General features: G+C 44.6%; 1 protein-coding gene across 1 annotated transcript in view; it reads left to right on the top strand.

Annotated features, from left to right (window-relative positions):
* LOC146205543 (homeobox protein Nkx-2.5-like) overlaps nt 1–21,221 on the top strand; it is a 64,588-nt gene that overhangs the window by 578 nt on the left and 42,789 nt on the right. The window lies entirely within an intron of this gene.

Raw genomic sequence — 21,221 nt, 5'->3', positions numbered from 1 at the left:
ATTATAGTGATTTGTATCGCGAGGTAACCTATTTCTGGAGGTCTCAGGTGCGTTCGTTATGACTGTCGTTCATATAAGTAAGGTCGGTCCGCTTAGTAGTCATCACCCCCATGTGTATAATGTCTGAACAAAAGCATTTCAGTTACTGCTAGTTCATTCGCAGCCTTGAAGAATTCGCTGGAGTTGCGGTAACGTGGTGCTCTTCGCCGTTCAACAACATATCGTTGCAGAGTGTCTTAAATTTGCTATTATCCCTACAAAGTACTAATATCGAGGATATAGAACACTGTGTAGGCGACTTTCAATGCCAAGCGTGCTTTATGATCGTGTCGTCAAATTCTTTGGATAATGATTATCCATAATGTACTCTACGAGTCATTGAAAAGCCAAGGTTGTTTACGTTCATAAGTCGATATGAATGAGGGCATTTGGCTGCGCTTAGGTTATCACAAATTCACTTGCTTGCAGTTTCGTTGGGTGTCTTTTTTTCTTTTTTTAAAAAAACTGAATTGGATACTTGTGATGAGGAGACTAATGTTCGTTGCATCCTTCACTCTAGTGGCAGCATGACATTTCTTCCAGTCATAGCCGCAGCAGGTATAAATAACGACCTTTTCAACCTTCTCCAATAAAGCAGCTCGCTGTTGTAGTTATGCCGATCAACGGCCACAAAAGCCAAGGTGGAGAGTGCCCACTGTTATAGCACCATAAGCATACAAAGGCCGTATGTGGGTGCACATCGGGCAGGCTGGACTGTTCCTCCAACTCTTTAAGGAATATTTTTCCGCCAGAAAACTTGTTAGCTCACATCGCCTCTCAGCTGTTAATGATTGCTTGCCTTATTTACTATGTGACCGACATCATTCAGTTTTAGTTCATTTCCGCCCAACTACTCATGGATGTTTTGCTTGCTTATCTCATCTCGTAATTTTCAACTATGGACGTAGCGACGATGCAGCACGCAGAAATGCCACTTTCTTCGGTCAAACCGTTTTTAGACCAACTGGCCGCTGAGTATACTTTGCTTTCTCATCGCTCCAGAAATGCGCAATACCACTTTTAGCGCTGAAGAACAGTCGTATTTAGGTTGCTGTATGAGCTTATTCAAAACAGGTCAAAGGCTAGGGGAGTGTCAATCATGAAATGTGTGCATAAAAAAAGTTGTATTTCTTTATTCCAGCTACTCCTTTCTATGCAAAGAATGCATGTTTTGATAGTTGGAAACACCTTTCGTTTAGTCGGATACATTTTAGGTGCATTAACAATTTCTCCATTGTAGTAAGGCAGCTTCGAATGCTTTGAATAATTGCTGTGCCTAGCCGAGAAGCTGGCACGCCCCGCGAAGTGCTATCGTTTCACCTAGGATCCATGCTAACAACGCGGTTGGTGTAAAAACGCTCATCAATATCGTTTGCGGTTTCTGTGTTTGTAAAATTTCGCACATCCACAACTGGGAGCGTCAGCTGAGCATTGCCTAATGGCTTACTCGTCTTGCGATGCCCACGACAAAGGCCTCATTACCATTAGATGAAGGGGCACTCCCAGGTTTTGCAATCTAAATTATTGCAAAGTGACCTTTTGGGAGTCAGTTGGACCGAAAAGACTCAGTCGTACTAGCCGAACGACTCAATGTATCGGTGGATGTTGGAGGTGGTACGTAGAGCTAAAAGCGAGCAGTGATAATCTTTGTTTCAACTTGACGCGTTGGTTAAAACGTCGAGATTAGTTTTTTTTGTTTTGGGGGGGGGGGGGGGGGCAGCAGGTTGTCTTAGGAGCTTGACGTTGTGGCTTGATCTAAGGATGCTGCGTACGAAGCCGCAGGATATTTCAATGAAATCACATGCATACTTCGACAGCACAAAGGTATGAACTAAGCAGTCTGGCCATACTTAATTCACCTTTGTAATGACTTCCCCCAAAGCTGCATGTGGCAATTAGCACAGCCCTATGCTGTTTACTTTGATGAAGCAAGTTCATATATGGTGCATTGTTTTTAACGTAAACAACTGTCTAGGCAGGTGTCACGAAAATAATATTACTAAAAATAAAATGTGCTTCTCGCTCCTGCAAGATGGCTGACACCTTAAATCACCATGACGGATACGTGTACTCAGTCTTGAGAAAAAAAAATTGTTAAATGGCGTGTACAGCCATTTCCCCATTTCTCTCACTAATGCGATTGTTGCAGCTGACGTCAAGTCATGGGTGGCATTGTTATGTAACTGGCACGTATAACTTCAAAATGTTGTAATATGCCACATTGCTGGTAAGGTCATTGCCTAACGCCATCCTGTAAATGACTATAGAACCTGGCTGAATTGGGACCAAAAGCAAGGTTATTCGGGTACAGAGGCAAGAACATATAATTCGTGTGGTTTATAAATAAACGAACGTACAGCTTTCGCGGTGTAAAACCTCCGTTTGTTTTTCTGTGTCGGTGGACGTCTCAACCACAACACCAGAGAAAAACACTGGAACGCATATTAAAGTCACCAGTTGTGTGCCAACGTTCACGTTTGTCGTTTTACTCGTTTGAGCTTCTGAGCTGGGGTGTTAAAAACCTAATGGAGAGGATGGTTTATTTGATAGTTCATCCCTCACTTGCCCCATCGCCGGTATACGAGGAGCTCTGCTCCGCATTTTGTTCATTTTTAATCATTTTTATGAATCATGACTCCGCAAAGGCATCACGCCTACCCAATATGTTACACGAACTAGCCCACTAAGCTCCCTTTTAGTTTTTCGTCGTTCCTGAATACTGTAGCGAAAGCTACACTATAGGCTAGAAGCGCATATCGCAGTGCCCAACCAGAGCCACAACTGCACATGCGCCCTTATCATGACAACCGGTTGCGCCGTGCCGCGCCATTCTCCTCGCGGTGCCCGCGCTTGACGTCACGCTCCGCTATGCTCATCATCATCTCATCGCGATCCCCACGCGTGATCGTCTGCCTACCGCGCAGCTTAGAATATAAGCCGCGGCGCGTCAATTCGCTAGGTAGACGCGCAATGGATGTGGTGTCGATCAAAGGGAAGCTGGGAGAAGAATTATTTTACGGCTGAGAGACGGCTGATTTGAGAGTGGGAGAAAGACGAAACGCACGCCGTCCGTGGGATAAAGACCCGGGATGTCCGGACACCCGAGATTACACATGCCCTCGCACGCATATGCTCTCCCTTTCTGAATGCAGCCGCTTTCCTCGTACTGCTGCATGCCGACGGACCGAAAGAGTGGTGCGCCGCTGACGGGTCTTTCGATCTATGGTGCTGTGCTTTCGCTTAAAGAAAAAAAAAAAAAAAGGAAAAACATTTATGTAAACCTGATATATCGGAGCTATGAGCACGTTGTGCTCCATAGTTAGACCTCTCGTCACTTTATCAGCTCGTCTGCTCATCCTGTGTACGTCATCCCCGAAGCCTTGAAGTCAGTCCTGTTCACTTTACACCGACCCATTCCCCCTCCTCTGTTGGGCATTTCTTCTCTGTGCGAGTGAAATGACTTGACCAGCTTTAGTGGCCGGAAAGCCATGGCCGCTGTGTGAACGCCTTCACCGCTCAGGGCCACGGTCGGATCGGGTATCGTCTCATAGTTTCGGGAGCGCCGACTATCGTGCGTGCCTCTGTTCTGTTTGCGTCCTGCCGGCGCCAGCTTGGCGACCGCACACTTGTCCGATCCCACCGGCCGGTTTCAACTTTCACGACGCCACCGCTGCCGCGGCGCACCGTGCATGCAGGTGCACGATATGACCGCTGCAGCCGCCCGGAGATGGACTGGAGTGCGCGCCGCGTTTCCGAACGATTTTAGCTCGTTTGTATGCAAGAGCTTATTGGGAAAATTCACCCGTGACGTTTCTGGATTATTTAACAGGAGCAAAAGGGACAATTAAATGACTAGTGTTATATTAAAGCGATAGATTACTGGTAAAGCTCGTTCGTCGAAAAGCCGTCGGCGTCGAAGTATTTTTTGGCACGGCGTGTCGGAAATAATCTCAGGCTAATTAAAAAAATTAATTGTATCATGACAATTTTTGGTTCTAGTGATTGATCGATGACGAGTGAATGAACTCATCGTATTTAGCTGACTAATTTTGGAATTAAAAAAATCTCAAATCTAGAAAAAGTTGCTTCGAAGGTGTCAAAATGGTTCGAGTAAAAAGCGAATGCTTCATAATGCTGATTAGGAATGTTTTGAGTTCAATTGGTCGATTATTTAATTGCAATAATTTAGGTGAAAAAAAAATGGGAAAAGGGGTTAACGGTGTCAAAATTCTCAGAATGAGATGTCAGTGCGTGGTGATGCTGATTACAAAAGTTTACAGTGTGCTATTGGTCAGTTAATAAATTGAAATAATTTAAAAATGAAAAATGCGTTCAAAGGTGTCAAACTGCTCGAAATGGACGGCCAATGTTTGCTGATGCAAAGTATCGGTGTAGACATAAGAACGTTAGAAAATAAAAGACTTAAAATTAAAAAAAAAAACTTGAACTAGTGAGAGAACATTGTTCGTGTGTGTGAAACTCTCTCGTCATACCATCAACGGCACAGCTTAAGTGTCCCCCTAATTATTTGTAAAAAGCAAAAGCTCCGACACACGTGGCTTCAGTGAATCAGTAGGGCCGGACAGAATGCAGGTTTATTTTAAAAATGTATTGCTAATTTTTTTACGTAAACATGTGTACTGCCAGAGCTTGCATCGCAACGTAACCTCAGCCTTTTAACATTGCAAAAAACAAACGTTTTGACCACATTTGTCTTCGTGCGCTATATTTCCGGGATAGATCAGCCGCAAACCATAGGGGTAGTATACGGCGAGCTGTTCACTCCATCAACCTTTTCTTATCCCTATGTGCTAATTATTACAAGTTGCATTATCTTCTGGGAGCGCTGCGTCACTAGTCTCTCGTGCATTAGTGGCTTACGTTGTTTAATTGCAACGCCGGTATCAAACACGCACTTATGCATGCGTGCACAAATGCACAGGGGCGATAAAAAGAGGAGTGAACAGAGCGCATCTATGCGCTCAGTAGTTCGCTCTTCTTTTCATCGTGGTAGTACCTGCATGGTAAGAAATCGATGAGGCTGTATTGTGGACGACTATAGTGTCTTTATTACCACTAGATAAAAGCACGTTGAAAGCAAATACAAACGTCACAGCCCATCAGACTGCAATTTTCTTTCTTTTCTTTTTATCGCGACAGTACATGAAGACGGTATTTTTTTTTTTTTTTAGCGACGTAACGTGCTTCACGCGACTTTCATTTTTATTTTTTTTATTTCTTATATCTTATTTACGTTTTTTTTTTTATACACCACTACCTAGCATCAGCAATGATTGGCTCTTAATTCTGAGCATTTTGACACCTTTTAACCCCTTTTAACCCCCTGTCTCCAATTTATAAATATTTTTTCGATAAATTAAATTCGTTTTACTATACACTTTAAAATTCCTCAATTAGCATAATCAAATACTGGGTTTCATTCTGAGCATTAAACCCTCATTTTTACATTTTCTTATTTTTGTGTTTCTAATTAGTCAATTAATCATTAATACAATGATTTGTTTAACTCGTCATTGCCTATCGCACACACCAATCAATCATCAATCATAAGAACCACAAATACAAGGATACAATTTTTTTACGCAGCCGCCGATTATTTCCAACACCCAGTGCTGACTGCGCCGACCTATTTTCAACTGAACGAGCAGTGTACGCTACCGCTTAAAAGAACAGAAGGACCCTTAGAACGCTTGCTCTGCATGCAATATTCAGTGTAATTTTATAAAATAATGGCATGACGAATGTTTCTCGGCGGTAAATTCCGAGAAATGTGCGGTGAGTTCGTGTGGTGCTGAGAATGCGGTAGTGCAGTTGCCTGCGCGTGCCCTGACCATCCGACTACAACTAACATGGCGGCGGTTGCAACTTCCGGCAAACTGGCGCATGCGCAAATTGGTCGATAGTGTCTGTCTATTCCGCGTCACGTGCGGTAGCCGCATTTTGAGATAAGCGTACACAAGCAGCTCGCTATCCCCACCCGCTTGGGTTACCCAACCGCACAAACTCGGTATTTTGTCATTTCTCTGAACAACGATGAGATGAATTGCGCTTAGAAAAAAAAAAAAAAAAAAAAAAACGCGAGAGAAGGAGATAACTTGGGGCGCAGAGCGTATTTGTTCTGCGCACATGGTCTGAAGGGAAAGTGAGTTGGTGGGTGAAAGGTGTGGCTATTCTAGGCAGTATGGTGTGGCGAAATGTATGTGATCGAGCAGGGGAGCTTGTATACGGCAAAAGTCATGCGCAAGTATCGGCGGAATTCTGGCGCTCCCGAAAAATGGTGCACGGTACTAGCGACAAGGAGGCTTTCCAAAACATACCACACGTTCTGGCACGCATACCTTCATGTTCGCCCTAATCCACGCCAATAGTATCCTGACATTCTTATGCTATACCCGTAAATGACGTATTACAACGTATGCTTGTGGAGGATTGCCTATAAGTAAATTCATGTCAGCAAATTTGAGGTTGTTTCTGGGTCTGTAACTTTTATCTGAGTAAAAAGACTTTCACTACGGTCTCAGGCTGTTTACACTGCAACAGGAAGTATTATTAATAAGCGCAGGTACTGCAGGTAAAATCGCGAAGGGGACCTAAGCATAAAGTTGTCCGCTTACCAGAGAGACCCTGGGGGAAAAATTGGATATGGCTGTGCGGTGAGTAAAGAGAAATTCGTTGACTTATAGGGTCGATAGCGTGCAGAGCGAAGCTTCGGCAAATAACATAATTGTTGGTTGAGCGGAGAAGACAGCATGAACTTCTGACTTAGGGCGCCATACGCTGGTTTGAGCACTCGCTGCAGTACGCGCTCCGCGCTGTAAAATTTGGCGTCTATGGTTATATACTTATGTTCGTCTTTTTCAAGAGCGGAACGTCCAGGCAAGCGACAAACCGCGCAGTTACAGTATGGATTTGCGACTGCATTTCATGAGAGCAGGAACACAAAAATGCCCGTGCGCTCTGCGGCCTGAATTTCTATTACATCGTCTATTCGGAACGTTAAACAGAAAACACGGTATAAACTTCGAAGTAGAGCGTTACACTATAGGAAAATTATTGGTAAATATAGCTCGTGCCGAAGAAATTTAACCGCGGAGTGTGGAGGCCCGTGAGACCCTGTGCGAGGGGCAGAAACGTCGTATCTAGTTCCGCACCAAAATATTCCTGCTTTGACTGTTAAAGAGTTTATTGTATCAGGCGATAGAGCGTTGCTTCATTAGTAGAAAGAAAAAAAAATCGTACCTTGAGCGACGCCACTTATTGACGCGTTGTCGGTAAATGCTGGCTATACCTGCAGTCTTTCCCCACGCTTGCGGTATGGAAGTATAAGATGCAGGGTCGTTTTCGTTGGTGAAGCACGTTACACCTACGTAGGGCTTGCTATCGCTAAGGTATCTGCGCCGACAACTGCGCCTACCTCCCTCTAACCTTCGCGGCCCTGTCGAAAGGTGTGCGCGACAAACAAATGCGTTCGGCATGAACTGCCTCGATATCACGAGGAAAGCATCACGATGCTAAAAAAAAAAAAAAGAAAAAAAAAAAAACACAAGCTATTATTATTTTCTCAGCTTCATTCTCACTTTGTTTTTGCACTCCAGGGTTGTAGTAAAAGAAAAAAAAAAAAGCTCCGTTTGCTCGCGTGAACCTCAACGTCGTTCGCGCGCTTATTCCGTCACTCGAGGCACGGGGTCCTTCTCGTCGACATCATTCACGTTGTAAATGTGACTGTTCTCGAACAGGCGGCGTCCTTTCGATAGTATCAGTGATCTGAAGTAGCTGTCAATGCCTTCAATGGCTTTAAAACCCTAGAAAATGACGACCGGCATGCTTCCCGCTGTACGACTCGAATACAACCCGACCGCGCCGGCCATTATTACTCTGCGCCGGCGTTGGTGGCGTTGAACGCAGCGCAGCAGTCTTTGGAAACAGTCATAACGAATAAGCAAATTCCGGAAAGCTGGCGGCAGAATAAACTGAATTTGATTTATAAAAGGAAAGAAGAAATGATGCACATAAAATTCTACAGGCCGATTACCATAACATCTGTTATATACAGGTTGGCCATGCAGGCGGTGAAATTAAAGAAGCAATCATTTTTAGAAAGTAAGAAGATACACGGATAACTTCAAAACGGCTCTTTAGAAATGGTAGGCGCTTAGATGATAGCCTGTTCGTGCTTACCCAATGCATCGAAATATCTAGAGTGGAAAATAGACGTTTGTATTTGGCCTTCCTGGACATAAACGTTGCGTACGACAACGTAAACAGGGAACTCCTGTGGAACATAATAAAAGAAAAAGGTATCGGTTATGGAGATAACAGAGTTCCTACGGGAAATATACCGGGATAGCAAAGTAGAAATTACATGGGAAGGGATAAGAAGTACGGAAGCTGTCAAGGTATGCAAAGAATTAAGACAAGGCTGCCCTCTATCACCGCTGCTGTTCATGCTTTATATGACAAACCTGGAACGGAAGATACAAGAAAGTAACTTAGGGCTCCCCTTGGCTCCCCCTAAGGCTGAACCCTGTGCACGCGTGTGTGTGTGTGTGTTCTATAACACGCGCTTCGCGCATCCATCACAATAAATATCGCTTCCAATCATTTTAAATATTCAAGAAAGTACTCTCTGTTACTTTGAACATATTTTATGACAGTCGCTCTTAAAAGAAAAACAAATTCTCAAACAATTTTTATTTCTGAGTAACATGAAAAGTGTTCTAAGCTCTCGGAGGAAACTTACCTTGCAGGTAATTTACTCGAAAGTTATTTCAACGCTACATTTCAGTAGTTTCACTTATCGGTGCTTGAATACAAAATTATTAGCAAATAGCCCTGGGCATTCTACGAGAACTTGTTTGTTTTATTCTTTGCACCTAATTGAGATCGTATATCATGAAGGTCAACAGAGGAGAAAAACTTCGGTTATTATTTCCACAAATTTGGCGGCACTATGACAGACCTACAGATAGAGATCAATTGAAAAACACTTAATGACGAGCCTTAATATTTTCTTTCATCCTCCACTCACTTCAGGGCAATCTCTCAAAGGGACGTTTTCCTACTCACTACACATCGTCAGCGGTTTGCAACTCCTGGAACTGACTCTGAAAGACGACCAGATATGTTTGTTTGTTTGTGGGGTTTAACGTCCCAAAGTGACTCAGGCTATGAGGGACGCCGTAGTGGAGGACTCCGGAGATTTGACCACCTGGGGTTCTTCAACGTGCACTGACATCGCACAGCACACGGGCGCCTTGCTTTTCGCCTCCATCGAAAAGCGACCGCCGCGGCCGGGATTCGAACTCGCGTGCATGGGCACAGAGGTCCATCGCTCTAACCACTGCACCACCAAGGCGGAGCCGACCAGATTTAAGTTACGGCCAATAGTAGAAGGATATCCAAACCCATAAGCTTTTAATAGTGAAGAAGGGACTTCAAAAGAACCTCGAAAATAATCATTTGTTTGATTTCGGGCAATGTTTATTCAGGCTGGGACAAAAGACCTCGGCCACGTCGGGAATTCTACCAGCGAGCGTTCAAAAAGGAATGGTCTTGGTGTTTGCGCATGCTCTTGGTAATCTCCTGCAATGCAGTAAAGTAGGCCGCGTGCGCGAGGGATTGCGCCAATTCCTGGGCCGATAAGAACATGTAGTCGCGAAATAGGTGAAATATTTGTATACCTCGGAAAAACAAAAACAACTGTGTCATCAAATTAAGGCGTAACTCGCGGAGAAACACAAACAGTCAAGTGTTCTTCCGTTATAAGAGGTAGATAATGCCGCTATCTACAAGAGCTTCACAGCGCTTTTCTTTGATTTTTGCATCCACACGCGCGCCGAAACAGAGTTCTTGGTTTTGCCGAGTCAAGTTAGATTCTGAGTACAAAGGCAGCAGTCTGTTTTGCTGCGGCCAACGACCGAAGACTGCCACGTGCTGCGAGTCACTCATCTTGGAGGTCTAGTTAATGCAAAGCATATTAAAGGGCCATTTCTTTAGGCTTTAAACCCATTGATTGGCGATGTGCAGCAATAGGCTACACAGTAGCACAAGGAGCAGTGCTAAGCCATTTTGGTTTAAGACTGATGTGTCTCACTTAGCCCTCACGTAAGGTGAACGATAGGCACCGAATTTTCAGTTTCATTAGTTCCCGGCTTCTAGAGTCGTTGATTCCACGCTGAATGTCTTGCGCGATTGAATTTTGAAGGTTTTTGAAAAATGCCACGCTTTTAAGTGGCTCTTCTTAGGAAGTCAAAGTCGTCTTCGCTGCATCATTAGTGGCGTATTGAGCTATTAGTGCACACCAGATCCTCTTCGCGCACCACCAACATTGTCGTGCCACGCAGCAGGGAAAAGCTTGAAACAATGCATAATGCCGGGTATATTGCGTCTTAAGCTGCGTGCAAATATTTTAGGAAGTCAAGCCACAGGGTAGACTATTCAGCCCAGCAATTGTTTAAAAGCGCTGTCTCGAGCTCCGGGCGGTGGTAGGCCTAGCGAAGCGATTGATGCAAGCACAGGGCAGGAGCAAAAAGCGAAGACGCGAAGACCGGAGTCACCAAATTTGTGGAGATGAATCACAGACACAAGTCGTTGTCGGGTCTCCACAAACATATTTGGCAGAACCCGCTCAGCCAGGCGGGAATGGGACAGCGCGCCTCCGGCATTCAGTCGAGCAGCCACGAAATCCAATTTGAGCGTACTTGGCAGGTGAGCTGGGGCTGTCGTCGTCTTTTGCGGCCGGACCATGATGGCACGCCATAGCGTCAATCCGAAGAATGTTGCAGTTGAGATTGTGTGGCAAGGGATGAGAAAAGTGAAGTAGTACTAGTGCACATTTATAGTGGAAGCCTTTCAATTTAGTTTTGTTAAGAATTGTTCACAACATAGTTAGTGTTACACGATTTCATATTTCATTGTGGCCTCAATTAATTCCAATATCTATATATTTTATTGACTGCCAAGCAGCATGACCATAACGAAACCCTGTAGAAAATCGCTAGAGGGTTCTGCTGATCAGTTTGAGCAGATGAGTACAGGTTACTGAATGCATTCGTACGAGCCAGCATGCTAGCGGCTGTTTATGTCGCTTCTGCATTTCGTTTTAAACTGAAAGATGCTTATTAAGTCCGACTGGTACGTACAGGGTGTTTCAGGGAAGACTAAGTAATTTTAATGAATAGTGGGCTAAAAAAAAAAAAAAAAAAAACAATTCACAGAAACGTTCTCTGTCACGGCTGACACAATATCCTTCAGAAGTCATCTAATATTCAGCTAATAACCGGAAACCTACTAATTAACTGTTTGATTATCGCATTTGGGTGGTTAGTCCCAAAGAGGAAATCGAAGTGGTGAAAATGATGCTAAGAGATCCGTAGGAGGCTCGGTACAGGAGCAACTTTTTGTGATGATGTTTTAAGTGGCAACGCCGTCAGATTCGAACTGCATGCTTTACTGTGTCATGTCACGCGCCTTATATCGTTCCGCCGCTCTTAAAGATAACAACCGCGCAGCTGGCAATGATTGGCCTTTTACTTGCCATCAAGTAGCAAGGAAAAATAATGGCATGGCGCAATACCGCTTGCAGTTCAAACTAAGGACAGTTGCCACTGCACACGTCATCATCGAACGTCGCCTCTGTAGCGAGCTTCGTGCGTATCTCATAGAGTCAGTTTCGGTTTCGTGAAGAAAAACGCGTCCGATTTCAGCAAGGTTTTTTCTTGGGCTAGTTGGTGGAGCTTGGTCATTTTGGCGAAGCCTGAAGCGCATAAAAGACAGGAACACGAGGGAGGCACTTGTATTTCTGCCACGACCGTGTTTTTTTTTTTTTGCGCCTCAGGCATCGCCAAAACTGAGCGTCGGATTTCCACGCTCTGCAGGGCGTTAAGCAATGTGCATTTCCTCGTTCCACAAACTGATATGGCATCGTCTTATTCGTAACATCGAACTTCCCTTTGGGCTCAACCATTCAACAATATTTGGTTTTGGTTTTAGGAGGTTTAACGTCCCAAAGTGGCTCAGGCTATGAGAGACGCCGTAGTGGAGGGCTCCGGAAATGTCGACCACCTGGGGTTCTTTAACGTGCACTGACAGCGTAAGGGGTTTCGTAGGTAGGTAAAGAATCCGGATGATTAAGAATAACTAAGTTATTGGAAGCCGCAAAATCTTCGACATGACATTCTCTAGGGTCAGTAATATCTCCGCCCATAAAATGTATTTTTTACAGAACACTGGTTTTGTGGGGTTTAACTTCCCAAAGCGACTCAGGCTATGATCAGAGTTTGGCGCCGTTATTCGCTGCCGCTCATGCTTCAAGAGATGATCGTTATGTTCGTGCCGGTTTACTTTACAAGAATTTCAGCTCCGGAGGTGCGCGTTTTCTTGTCGTCGTGCCAGAAAATCTCCGCATTTCTGACAGAACACGGGCGCCTTGCTTTTCGCCGCCATCGAAAAGCGGCCTTCGCGGAGGGGATTCGATCCCGCATCCTTGGGCACAGTAGTCAAGTGCCCTACCCACTGCGGGGCCATTCAACTGCGGTAATACAAACGATTAATTAGTGAATTGCAGTTAATCAGCTGGATAATTACAATAGTTTTGCAGCATACTGTGTCTGTCGCGGCAGAGAGTTTGTTTCTGCAAATAATTTTTTCTTTCTATTTTGTACCCACTGTTCCTGAAAGTGTTTCCTGAAACACCCTGTACTAGTCCTCGTGTCACTCTGAAGTAGACGTCGCTGGTAAAGAAAAAAGAATTGCGTTAATAAATACTGTGCTAATAAAGGGTAGTGGAAGAGCTGACTGCGGTTCCGGAACCTGTTGTTAGTTGTTTTGGCAAAAATGAAGAAAAGAACAAAGGATCACTTAAGCTCCAGGCTGCCTTTAAGAATCCCCTTGCGGGTCCATATTCGCTGATATTCACTTTTCTAATCACTTAATCACTAGTTCCTTAATTTGGAGTTCTATTATATCGAACTTACTCGTTAGCCTATATATTCATAAGCTACCACATTATGTAGAATACCACCGAAATATTATAAAGCACCCGCTTAACCAAGTCGTACGGACGTGTCTGCGCGTCCTAGGGCTTGCGTGTAGCCAAAGGTCCCGGTTTTGATCCCAACCTTATCTTGCAATAGCTACCCGATATAGCAGCCGCTCCCAACTCGGCCACGTTTTATGATCTCTTGGCGTCATACAACGCGGTGACCAGAACTCTTTAATATTACCAGTTGCGAAACTTCCCGTAGGGCTCATGTATATATATAAAAAAAGAAACAGCGGTTTTGATTGGTCAAAATTCGGATGTATACGGATAGTGTTGGCGCCCGCAGTCATTAAAATAAACTGTGTCTAAGTTCTAAATTTTCACGTCGTTGATAAATGAACAGCCACCTGACAAATGAAATCAGCTGAAAAGCATTAGTAGAAATTGATAAATGTAAGAGTCGTAGAGGCAAAAAAGTGGAGAAAAAACAAACAAACAAACGAAGCGATATTCATAAAGCAATGATGGTAACAGTAGACAGCTTTAATTGGTTTAATTGGTCGGTTGTAGATGGCGCCACATTTCACAAGCACCTGAAAAAATGCACGCTGAAGCTAATCACTTTTCGAAGCGGAGTTTCCCAACCAATAAGTGCACCTGCCAATTATTCTTCACTCGCAGCGCCAACGCTGACAGCGCCGACAACTGGATTTTTGCTTTACGGGGCACAGCAGTGAACAGACGCGCAGAAACCTCGTACGCGCGCCGCGACCACCTCTGAATTAAGTACGTAGTTCACTGTGACATATCTCGATAAAAACATAGGCTATAGCGATTGTCCAAAATACTAGGTAGAAATATAGCGACTGCGTCCAGTTTTCTGCCTCGTATACGAACTGATTTACAGAGAAGATGGTTGCTGGAAGGCACAGTGAAAGATATGACGAAACTGGCTTAAACGCCGTCTTAGGAAATGGCGCTATAAATGGGCAACGGAAAGTGATGCCCCCATCCAATACGAAATAATTAATTTGTAGCTGTGTTTGTTCTCGTTCCTAACCGATAGTAGAGAGCGAAAAAGAAACAGAAAAAACTTCATAAACTGTCCTGTAACAGAAGGAGAATACGTGCTCAGGAATCTATGAATAAAATTATAATATTCAGCAGACCTAAATCTGTTGTTCTCTCTTCGAGCCTTCGCAAAACAGTAAGTTCACCCACGCGTTTGCTTTGGAAAAACATATATTCTGATGGTGTGTGAGACCAGCAGCTTAACCAAGCTTCGTTCTGGAGTTTGTTTCTTTCGACATGATTTTGAGATTTTGTTTTGCGCGTCACCCTCCGGTGGGCGGTGCAGCTTCCGGCGTTAACTTTTTTATGCCGCCTGCCTGGCGTAAAAAACGACCGTAACGGGCAGCTGTTTTGGTAGAAATGTATCCCCAGGGGTGGAAACTACCCCTGAATATGCTACAGTAACGCTGCAAACAGTTAGGCATTGTGTATGCTATTTAATAGTACTTTGAGCAACCTGAGAAGTTTACTTTTAGCCGGATAGAGCGGATTCATGAAACTTTCAACTCACGCGATTGGAAGACCTGATCTTATAGCTTCCTATCGTCTCTAGATGCAAGGCCATACATTAGCGGGTAGCCCGACACCGTATATAGTGCCTCCTATATTGGACCAATCTAATAAAAAACTAACAGAATTTAGGGGTTATCTTGCTAGTATATAAGCGCGACAGTATAGTTTGAAGCGGAAAACTATTTGAATTGCAACTTTCTTCATAAATGCGATATACTGTAAGTTTGAAATAAGGTCTTTGGTTTCTTTTTAAGCATAGAATGAGCAAAACATGAGAACCGTCTCGGCGGATACGTTGTGCCACTAGGGGTTCACATATTGAGAGTATAATGGTCATCGCCGATTTTTCATTTTATTCTGCCGCTATTGTGCATGCTCACATGAAAACTAACGGATGGCTGTATTTTTAGGCCGTTCCACTCTGATAGATTTCTCGTAGCACGCCCGTGCCACGAAATATTCATATCTCAATTTCCAATTATGCCCGCGTGATTGCTCATGCAAGGCGTCTGAGATCGATCGGCGCCAGCCCTTTCCGGTGTGCCGCCGTTGGCACCTAGACAATATGCAATGCCGTTGTTGGGCATTGCATTTTGTCTAGGTGCCAACGGTGAAGAGTAGAATGCAAAGTTGCTAACACCCCATGTAACATTCAGCACTTGTTAGCTGTTCTCCAGGAGAAAAATGAGAGCATGACGTCATGCGGTCACTCCTCGCAAGCAAAGTGTCCATAAAGCCCTACGTCTTGCAGACGGCGCGGACACTTGTAGTGCCGAGCAAAGCCGCTTTTCTGACTGTGGCGCCGGTCTGTCCATGCGCCCGCGCAGCGATGATAGATATTACCACACGCTCTGACGGGGGACAGACTCGCCCCTTTCGTTTTTACCTTTGATGACTAGAGCAGAGGGCTATTCGTATCATACGCAGCAAGCCCCCCCCCCCCCTCCCTCCCCCCCCCCCCCCCCCACACACACCACACACAAACACGATCGCGCGAGGCGCGCACGCGCGTGCAACCCAACAAAGCCTCTCATATTCCCGGTATTGCTTTTGCTGCTCGATCATCATCTGCGTTTTAGAAAATTTAATTGGTCAACGCATACATGAGGCTAAAGGTGCTACTTCTACGTACAGCTAGAAGCAATATGAACAAGGGAGCGCGTGGCCTCCAAGCTTTCAAATGCGCTGTCACCAACAGGTGATAAGAATCAGTGGTAAAGAGGCATCCAAAGTAAGCTTGGTCGGCTGCTCTTTCCGAGCATACCCTTGGTGCTACTCATTCTCGTCTTGTTTTGGGGGCAACGCTCTGCAAAGCGCAAAGGCCACGCGCTCTCGTGTTCCCTTTCATATTGATTCTAGCTGTACAGTAAAGGGCGTAATTGCATCTCCATATCAAACGTTATGTTCAAGCTGTATTGCACGATAGCAGTGCAGATGTGCCTAGAAAGTGCAGTGCTTAAGGCTTGCGTGGCGCCTTCGGCAGTTCTGCTCAGGTTGCTTGAAAGATGCAGAATTCGAGAAATAAAAAATTCAAATCGTTCATTGGCTTGCAACTTCTGCGTTGCGCTGTTTCGTGCCACAACTTCAGCACATATATTTTTGAGCAAGGAGTCGGGCAATTGGAATCATCCCAGACAATGTATACATGGATGTGGGTGTGGGCTTAAACGCTTATTTACACCAAAATACATGCAGCCACATTCACCTGAACGTAGTCAAAATACAGAACAGGAACATTGAATTTCGGGCTGGAACTTCACCATTTTAAACCATTCTGAAACTGCTTTATCCCGGCTGCTATTATGAGCCGAGCAGTAGTGCTCATGAGAAAAGATCGCAACGTTGTTTAATAAGTCGATGAGAAACAATCTCACAAACACTGCGCCTATATCCGACCCGATCATGCCGGCGACAATTGCAACAAGAAAAGGAGAGCACCTTTCAATGCATTGAAGCTCCACCATAGAGCTTAAAAAAGTATGCAAAACCAGAACACTCACGGAGAGTACTTTCCGCATGTGGGCGGTTGATCCCTATATCTAAATTAAACCTCATATTGCGGAAATGGGGGTGGAAAATCGCAGCAAATGTTTACCTTAGTGCCATATAATATAGGTAGTCAAAAGCACGTGTCAGAAGTTCAGAACCTATTGGCACCAGACTCCAGCAATTGCGGTATTTATGGTCTTTACAGGGGTGGATGTTGTCTATTTCGAGAGCTGGAGCTTTCCCACGGGGTTTCCAATACTCGTTATTTGCCTGTAATTCCTCTTACTTTTGAGAGTCGTTTTTATTTCCAGCAGTAATCCTGCGGCTTGTTTAGGCGCTGATCAAGGCGTTGATGTTTGCGCTGAAGTTTTTCACCGCGAACAGCGGCTTACCGAAACATTTTTAGGCGATGGTACGTATCGGCGAGATTTGCTGAGCGATAGTCTCAGGTCTTATTGCACTTTGTATCTGAATACGAAATTGGGTAGTTATAGCTACTTCCCGAAGACAATGCTGGTCCACTTTAACGTACAGCTATAGTGCTGATAATAATACTGCTTTACTAAAGAAATGATCACCGTAATTCTATGCAGCTAAGTCTGACTTACAACGCCAATATGGAACATCATCTTCCGCCGAGAAAAGCAAAAACCACTCCATGCTTCTATGCATAGAAAATGCCATCTCTCGCTGTGGAAATATACTTGCGCTGATCATTAATATAAATAGCAGAATTCTCAGTAGCTTGCGAACGCCAGTGTCATAAAGAGTCTTCTCCGCATCGCGTTGGACTGATAAAAGTCCTGCTTAAACTCAAAACAAGAGAGAAAAGCTATATTTTAAATCTTTAATGCATGCAGCTAGAGAACAAGGCTTTCCATTAAATTTCCGTTTTCGATTCAATTTTTTCACACAAAATATTTTTAAATGGTATGAAATCTGTCAATCGCCCCCCCCCCCCCTTTTTTTTTTAACGCCAAAATATCACCCTGAACTTTTGACATCCATAGATTAAAAACTGACAGGCTGCTTGCGCAGTGTACAAATCTCTGTAGACACATTGACATGTCCAGGCGTAACCGATGGCACGTTGCGGTGGATACAAATGGCGTTCTCCTCTAGTTTCATCGCCGGGGTAACTTAAAGCGGCACGCCGCGCAGTGCACGCATTTTAGCAGCTCGCTTCGAGCTGATCATTGTTCTATGTGTAAAGAAGACAAAGAACAGAAAACGCTGCGGCATCGCCATCACCATCGCTTGTCTGCGGCGCCCATCTCTCTCGCGCTGAAGCTGTGCCCTGCGGCTGGCAATTCGACCCTGCTGTGCCCGAATTACTGGCAGCGCTAGACGTTCAACCCATCTATTAAATCCACATTTCACTTGGTGGAGGTCAGTCTGAGGTTCCCTGTACCCATCTCGCCCTGGAACGTCGCAGCAGAACGTTGACTACCTTAATGACGGAGCCGACTTCATTGCACCTACATCCGCCCGTCACCTGCACAGGTGCGCTTCATCAACGGGACCCCGCTACCTTCAGTGGAAGCAGTGATGACGACGTCGACGATTGGCTGACCACTTACGAACGGCTGACCACTTACCCAGCACCTCCACCAAGTCGCAATGGCACAGGATTCGTCAACGTCCACGTTTCCGTTTTTGTCTTTGTTCTTAATTCCACGGCTAGCCTTTATTTCAGTGATGAACTTATTATGACGCAATATTGAATTACGGTGCTAATGCCTTCCACTATGCTCGAGCTCAGCGGCGGGCTTGATGCGGCTGGAGACTCAATGCGACACAGGATCGAGTGTGCAGCTTTTAGCCAGTTGATATAAACCATGATTCGAAATGTGCAAGCGTATTTACCCAGATTAAATGAAGAAGCAGCGCAGGCGAAACTTCACGAAGACAACGATGTTCAGTACACAGTGAGAGTTCAAGGTCACACATTTGCAGCCAGATGCCCTTGAAGTTTGCCATGGGAGCTTTATAGCTCGCTCTTTTAAAATTCGCAGGACGGTTGCCACTATGTAGGCGAGATGCAGCATAGCTGTCGAGGTGTTTTCACTTTTCGGTATATTGAAGCAAAAAGCATGCATATATGACCACTCTCTTCACTTTTCCACAATAATGGGTTTTTCGACTAGCGCTTCTCTCCATTCCTCCGCGGCAGGGCACCACAACACCTTCTCGGGCGACGCGTTAACATCCCTCTGCTGTCGCTATACTACCCTTCCCTGGTAACCACCCTCCGGTAGCACATTCTGACGCTCTCACCTTACATCCCCCACCATACACCAGGAGGGCGGTATTCCCGGACCGCGCCACTTTTACGCTCTCTTCACATTATCCTTTTTCGATGGTCACCATCTTCCTATGGCAGCCACTTTTCATGTTCTGAACCTTTCACAGTAACCACCTTCCTACTGTACGACTACGACACAACACAGAGACACAGAAGGAGCGGCCTTTTGCAGCGGTCGCTGCTCGTACAAATGAGCGACCTTTTTGAACTAAATTCTTGTCGTGTACTACTTTGAATTAAGGCGTGTTTCAGTATTCTTCTTTGGAGTCGACTTTTCTTCTGAATTTTTGAGGCTCAACGCCAAAAAGCGTATCGCTAAATTTACGCGATGGAGGACACTGTTTGTTTTCGTTTTACTACGGGCGGTGTAGTAGTCAAGCACAGTTCGATAGGAGCGGCTCCAATGAGCCCCGAATGTAATCTATACTGCGCTTTATTCACCGACCAATGAACATGTTTAGCATATAGTAAAGTAAACCGTCTCTTTACAACACTTATGCTATATTAAAAGCGCTCTATCTAAACTGTTCGAAGAATTGAAGGAAACTATAATAGTCCGGAACAATGTGGAAGCGGTCGAGCTTGGCTGCAATCATTCTAGGTAAATCCTGCACTACTAAGAAAGGCATGAAGCTGCTTTCGGCGACAAATGAGCGCTAACGAACAAAGATCTCGAGACCATTCTGCGCGTTGCATTCAAAATGATGAGGCCACATGCCGGCAGCTGTTAGTAGCAACAAATAAAGATACTAGGGTTCGCGGCAAAATTGTAATCGGGCGCCTGCTGGGCACGCGCGGTGGCATAGACGTGGCAAGCTTGTAGACTGCGCTCGCACAGCCGGCGTCCGGTAACGCATTACGTACCTACGCTAGCACGTATTTACCACGCTGAAGGACTCTATTATTGAAGCTTTCTCGTGTTATGCATACGCATTTTTCAATATTCTCATAAAAAGTAAAATGTATTGTTAAAATATATCCAAGACAGTTGTTTCGATGACAGGTTTGGCTACGCTACAAGGAATCAAATTTCCCAAAGCAAAAGGGCTACATAAAACACACATGAGATGAGGTTGGAACTACTGTACTGCACATCGATGTCATCGTACATCAAGAATAAGCAAGTTTGAAGTCATAAACATATGCATGTCCTCTTGACTAGTTTTGCATTAAATTCAAAAGCGGTATGAAAACGCCATTTCAAATTAGCAATGCGGGGCACAAATGAAAGCTGCCCAACCAAGAAAAACGATCCCCTTGACAGATTTGTTGTTGTATCACGTAATATTTTTCAGCTCTACTGCGTCAGTAAGCCAAGCAGCAGCCTTCAACATTCGAGAGTGAAAAAAACAAGACGATCTGGTTTCTGTTTTACATATTACGGATCTCTTTACATTTTGAATATTTGCAGTGCCGCCTTTAAAACCGCGCGAACACACAAGAACGGCCACGCGGAAGTTTATTATAATAAAGCCAAGATGGAGTTTCAACCTTCTCGTCCATATTCTGAACCGGTGCGCACCGTATGGGGAAACCTTCAGTACTAATAACTACGACTTTATTGGAAAAGGGCGACGGCCTCAAAAGCAATGAGCCAGTGAGAACGAAACGGCGCGATCTGGTTCTGACTTCACAGCGGGAGGCTCAAGTTGGGCGCTCGCGTGCAGGTGAGTAGCTTGGGGTACGCGGTGCGCTGAGTGATGTAGAGTCAAAATATACGAGGGGACTTTGGGAGGGGTTGGATGTTTCCTGAAGAGTGGCACCAAAAGAGAAGCTGTGCGGCGGCGTGCTTAACTTACCTCTCCAGTTAAACGTAAGCTTTGTCAAGAACATTTGGTTGATTTTACGCCTGTTATTCATGCCAAAAGGTAGCTAATTATCTGTTGATTAGTTTTTATCGTTGTTCTTCGTGCGTGCAGAGAATTAACTGAAAGTCGACGACTCATGTTTTTGACAGCCCGAGTTATGTTTTCTCTCTCTGTATAGGGGCCTACTCAGGCAGCATATTATTCGGAGCTTTATTCCTAGAAGAAACGCCAAATTAGAACTACATATATGAAAGCTTATTTAATAAATAAACGTCAGGCGATTTGCACCAAAACCTTGGATTTTAATTTTGAAGATATAAGGCGTTCTGCTTTATATGATACACACGTTGTGGAAAAAGTAAGGAGGTCCGAAAATAAATATTCGGGTGATTTCTTCAAAAATCGTCCAAAACGTCCACAATATATCAATCACTTTGAAGGAAATGAAGTAGACGGATAACAATGCGATTGACCCTGCTATAAGCAATAAAAA

Source organism: Amblyomma maculatum, chromosome 1 (genome assembly GCF_055883805.1).
Source record: "Amblyomma maculatum isolate TAMU_Amacu chromosome 1, ASM5588380v1, whole genome shotgun sequence".
Taxonomy (NCBI): Eukaryota; Metazoa; Arthropoda; class Arachnida; order Ixodida; family Ixodidae; genus Amblyomma; species Amblyomma maculatum.
Note: the sequence above shows the minus strand (reverse complement) of the source record. Positions and strands in the feature narration are given on the sequence as shown.